Source organism: Solanum pennellii, chromosome 1 (genome assembly GCF_001406875.1).
Source record: "Solanum pennellii chromosome 1, SPENNV200".
Classification (NCBI taxonomy): domain Eukaryota; kingdom Viridiplantae; phylum Streptophyta; class Magnoliopsida; order Solanales; family Solanaceae; genus Solanum; species Solanum pennellii.
The window spans coordinates 13,493,628-13,500,057 of NC_028637.1; positions in this window are offsets into that span (position 1 = coordinate 13,493,628).

Genomic DNA, 6,430 nt, shown 5'->3' on the forward strand with positions numbered 1-6,430 from the left:
CTCATATTAAGCATCATATTCAATGTATGTCTAAGTTACTACTTTGCGCCAATTGAACTAGCCTATTAGATAGTATATAATAAATATTTGTTGATAATTCTTTTCCTATAAACTACCTCCTTGGTCAATCAAGTAGAAATAGGCCATGTTCTAACGCGTGCACTCGTTAAAAAGACTTCTAAACAAAATAATTATCAATACATGCAAGGACCTATTCTAGAATTCTTATATAGCTAGTTTTACCTTGTTAATCACCCATGGTTCCCACAACCCTATTTGTGGATTAAGTTGCCCATGCCTAGAAATACACAATTCATGGTTGTTCAACAAGAATTCATGTACTTATTTTGAAACGTTTGAAGTAAATCCTGAAATAACACTTGAATTAACGAAACTATCTTGAGAATCGATTCCGAAAACTTAAAGTAATTCCCCAAATTTAAAGTTCAACTTCCAATAACAAGAGTATGAAAAACAACAAAAAGTCTAACCCCAACTATATGGTTTTTAACCCTGTTTATAATAATAGAGACCTAAATTAAAAGGAGTTCTAAATAAGGAAAGTTTATCAAGAAACACGTCTTCAATCGACGACAGCACTAACAGTCCATCGATGGAACGACGGACCGTCGACTTCCTCCATCGGTTCATACTTAGCATCTTTTTCAGCCTTCAATCTGGCATCTTCAGTTAGTGGGACTAATCTCTGATCTGATCAACGGTTTACAAGGACGGTCTGTCAGTCAGTCGACGGACCGTCGATCATTTTGTAGCCCCACACTTAGTCAGAATTCCCCGAGTTGCTTCTAGATGCTTGGACCTCCAGTCGACGACCACCACCTATGAACCGTCATGGAACGACGGGTCGTCAATGGCTTTATGAGTCACCTCTTCTGCACAATCTTTTGCATTTCTGTTTTGGACGACTTTCCTGCAAAACACAGATAAATACCATTAGAGTTACTACAGAAATGCCCTAGACACACACTAAAATTAAGGAAAAAGCATAAAATGTACCTTCAAACCACGATACATCAACACCCTTAAGTTAAATTCGTTGTTTGTCCTCAAGCGACGCACTATGACTCACCACAATACCATTGTACAAAAGTATCCTTATTTAAGCTTTCGCAATCATATGGCTATCAATCCCGATTGTTTTCATTGCTTTCATGCATGATATAACTCTTAGGTTCACTCATGTGAATCAGACCATGACACAGACTCATAATGCCGACACCTCTACTCTTTTATCTCCCACATAGGCAACAACTCTCCAATATTTCAACTAGTATTCTCAGTTCAAAAGATATCCTCCTTTTTCACATGGTGATTTAAATTTATGTTCGAGGATCATTATTCAACCCTCACTCTCAGAACAACTTCACACCTAATTGATACTTGTCGCCATAGGCTCGCCCTTATTTTCACTATATTAAGTTCACCATATTAGACTCTTAGGATCATGATAGGACTTTAATGGCCTGTAACATAGGCTTAGGGTCATGTATGGTACATATGGATACATTTTAGTGAATTGTTTCCCTCCTTGACATTACGGCTAAACGTCCTACCTTTATTTGCCTTGTTTTCTCCTTTCTTTCTTCTTTTGTACAAATGACTGTTCTTTTATTTTTATTTTTTTTCTTTCAAATTTTTCACTTTATTTTAACTTTGATTGATACACTTCTCTTATTCACTATTTCATTTCTTTTTTTTTTCTTTCACATTAATCTTTTAAACCATACTTTTCTTCACATTATTCATAATAGGCACCCACAACTCATGGCTTAGTCGAGTTACACAATACCCAACGTTGGGTCAGGGCCAAGACGATATTGGTTTCTTCATTGGGCACCCTCAACTTATGATTTTCTCCTATGTTGAGGTGAACATGTGAAAATCTTGAAACTCCAATACCATCCAACGGAAAACTCCTCCTTTTGCCTAATGTTATTGCTTAGCCTTTGTATATGTTTTGATTATATTTTTTTTCGTGTGAGTTCTTCAAGTGTGAAGAAATTTTGTTTTTTTTCTATTCTTATAATTTTGTTAAGCAGAGAAAAAGTGAGAAGAGTGGATAAACATGTGAGAGATGAGCGTGAGAGAGTAGTTTAGCATTAGGAGTTTTAGTTTGGGAATTAGTCAAACTAGGACTCCATATTAATTTTAATAAAATTTCTGATTTAATTAGCTTAGTGAAATGACCATAAATCCCTTTAAAAAATCTTATTATAAACCTCAACTTAATTAAATTTAATTAATCTTCCATTGAGGTTCGAACCCTGGTGGAGTGACCACTGTGAAACGGGTCATTTTGGGTTGACCCGACCCGAACCGTCCACTTAATTAAATTAATTAATAAATTAATTAATTCCTTAGGGTAATTATTATATTACCCTTTGCCTGTAAAAGACCATTTTACGCCTAGACCCTCAAAACTTAAGATTTTCCCTTTTTAAGTCCGGTAAAGACTCATCCGAGTGAATATTCATATTCGGGAGCCCTACTTGGATGGACTCAACCTTTCCTAGATGAACTAACTCCCTTAGTTAGTTGTCTTTGATGTCACAAGGGTTCAGAGGTTCGTTGTACGCGCATCAATTCCGTGTGAACCCGATCTAATCGTAGGAATTCTACACAAATTAAGTATTACTTAGCATATCTATTTTTAGGGTTGTTACATTATCCCCCCCTTAGCAACATTTGTCCCCGAATAACACTTCTTATAATCTAGCATAACGCCAATCATATCATACCATAACTACTATACACAGTCAAGCAGTAGCAACAAAGAATGGAGAGATAAGGGAACTTCGACTTACGAGTAAGGAATCTAACTTTATAGACTGAAAAGATGGGGATAGCGGGATCTTGTATAAGCCTCGGCCTCCTACGCAGCACCCTCAAGAAGATGATTCCTCCACAATACCTTTACAGTTGCAATCTCCCTGTTTCCCAGTCGCTTGACCTGTCTATCTAAGATCTGAATAGGTACCTCCTCATAGGACAAGTCTTCATCGAACCCCAATCCTTCCATTGGTAAAATCGATGTTGTATCACCTAGGCACTTCTTTAACACGGATACATAAAATATTGGATGGACAGAAACTAGCTCTGCAGGAAATGCCAACTCATAGGCCACCTCACCCCCACGCTGTAGGATCTCATATGGCCCAATATACCTCGGACTCAACTTGCCCTTCCTGCCAAACCTCATCACTCCCTTCATAGGTGATATCTTCAAATAGACCTGGTCACCAACATCAAACTCGAAGGGACGTTTTGTGTTGTCTGCATAAGACTTCTGCCGACTGTAAGCAGTAGCCAACCTGTCCCTAATCACCCTGACCTTCTCAAAGGCATTATGAATGATCTATAGACCCAAAATAGATGACTCTCCAACCTCGAACCACCCTACTTTAGACCTACACCTCCTTTCATATAGTTCCTCGAACGGTGCAATCCCAATGCTGGAGTGATAGTTGTCATTATATGATAACTCTATCAAAGGCAGATGGTCGTCCCAACTACCTCTAAAGTCAATCACACACGCTCTCAACATGTCCTCTAATGTCTAAATGGTGAGATCTGCCGTCCCATAAGTCTGTGGATGAAAGGCAGTACTAAGCTTTACCTGCGTGCCTAAGTTCTTCTTGAAGGATCTCCAGAAATGTGAAGTGAACTGAGCTCTGCTATCTGAAATGATAGACAAAGGAATCCCATGCCATCTCACAATCTCATCAATGTAGAGTCTCGCATAATCCTCGGGTGTGTAAGTAGACTTCATAGGGATAAAGTGGGAAGACTTAGTCATCCTGTCCACAATAACACATATGGAGTCATATTGTCTCCTAGTCCTCGGAAGACCAACCACGAAGTCCATATTAATGGCCTCTCACTTTCATGTCGGAACCTTAATTATCTGAGTAAGACAGCCAGGCTTAAGATCATCTGCCTTAAACTGTTGTCAATTATGACTCTTGGACACATATTCAACAATGTCCTTCTTCATGCCATCCCACCAATAGATCTATTTAAAATCATGATACATCTTGGTGGAAAAGACTCCTTCAACTTAACCAACGCTCAGTCCTTCAGCTCGATCAACACAGGATCATGATTCTGACCCTTCTTTACTTCAACTAATAACAATGATTCAAAAATAGGATTAAATGAAACACCCTCACTAGTAGAGTCAACTAACTGCACACCCAGTCTTGCAATTCTATGTATATATTTCACAAACTCTTTCTTCTCATCCTCAACGTGGGTTTTACTTCCCATTCTCATCCTGCTCAAAGCATAAGCTTCTACATTAGCCTTACCTATATGGTAGTGGACATTCATGTAATAGTCCTTCAACAGCTCCAACCACCTCCGCTGACGTAGATTAAACTTGTCTCACTTGTACTAGCCTATCCTCATGTAGCCACACTTTCTTTTCTTGTTCATCTTCTAGCATAAATATACTCTCTTAGTCATTTCATTTAGTGACATTGATTTTTAGGCGTAGATGCAACTTGTCTCACTTGCACTAGCCTATAGTCATGAAGTCATTCATTTCTTTACATATTACCTTTGAATTCATTCTTAACACTTTCTTTTGGACTATTCTTGATATTTGACTTTACATCATTCTACACTCCCCTTACATAATCCTCAGCAATCTTAGATCCCGTGTAAATGGGAGGATTCATCCTCGTGAAGTACCTTAACATGTTTGGCATGGTGCTGGCAGGTGGGTTCTCCATGGGAACACCTTATTGCTTGTCGTAGCCGGTGCTTGTAAAGTGATGGTTTCAGCCATCTCTACATAGGTTGTCCTCACTTCTCCATCTGTCAACCCAGTTGGGTTAACATGCATCTCAATACAGCAGCTGGGGTATGGGGATGATCTTTGTTACCCCCACCAGTATCTTCTCCTCTTCACGACCAGCGTCCCTCCTTGTGTTCATTTTTTGAAAAAAGTAGAATTGATGCTAGATACACTCATAAAACTAATGAATCAAACATTAGAGAAGGCATGATAAGATCAGAAGAAGGGAATTTTCTTACGCATCATATAGGCTCTTATTCAGGATAGTGGTGCACTTCACTACCATGACTTAAAAACTACTTAATGTTGTTGATGTAAACTTATTATCCTTGAAATTTAATCTTGTTATCTGATACAAACTTTTTCACGACAAAAATCTAGACCCCAGACGAGACCGGCATCATTGACCTCTCAGAGGTCGCAGACAAGCCTACATACGTCATTGTTACTTCATCTAGGTTAATTTTAGTGGAAAAATAGAACTTTTGTTACTTAACACTAAATTAAGTCATTCTACTTAAACTCATAAACGTTCACAATCACTCATATAATATTAAGATCATTAAATGAAAGAAATAATCCATAATTGCATTAAACATATTTTTGCCAAAACGCACCAATAAAAAGCCTGAAATGAAAGTGGAAATGAAAAACTAGTGGTACATGCTCCAATAGCTAAATGCTACATCTAAGCTAGAAAATAACAGTAGACATCGTCGAAAGTATGACCGCGTACCAAATCCAGATGAAAGTTCCGCGTATAGATAGCTGCAACCTCGTACTTTAAGCTTTAACGTCCACCTGTACCTGCACCTAAAAGTAGATATTGTATGGGATTAGTAGACACTTGTACTATGTATGGGTATATTCAAGCACACACCAGAGACATGCATGAGTAAGAGTAGCTCTTTCCCAACAATGTGATTTACGGAAAGTCAAGTCATTGGACATGGCAAATTTGGATTAGGAAAGTCAATGGACTTGGCAAATTTGGTTTAGGAAAGTCAGTGGACTTGCGTAATTTGGATTTAGGAAAGTCATGCCATGAGAGTAACATGAATCATCATACGTATCATATTGCACACAACACATAGCATATTACATATAGCACACAACATATTGCATATAGCACTTAACATAATTCATATCATTCGATCATATGCCATAAGCCTTGGAATCTTGGACTTGACATTAAGACTTCCCAAAATGAGGACTCAACATATGGGGCCTCAACTAAGGAGCCTTCATTAGCAAACACAGAGTCTGTTTCATTTATTCATACCTAATTCATTTAATTCATTCATAAGCTAGTGTAAACACCAGCTATACCTAGGATGTAGTTTAAGACATTCATCGGGTTGGCTGTGCAATGGCCAAGAATGACCTAGTGCCATTACTTAGGTCTTGATCACCTCATGATTCTCTTATCCGAACACCTTCGGTATCATTCATTTCATTGTGTGCATCTTTTGAGGCTGGCTTCATTCATTTTTTGGGAACTTAAACTTTAACCGACATAGATCATGTGAGCATCATGAAATCCAGTGTCTGTCCCACACTTAAAAGAGGTGGAATCACCGGCCAAAGTGACCCCAAACAAGATAGCATATA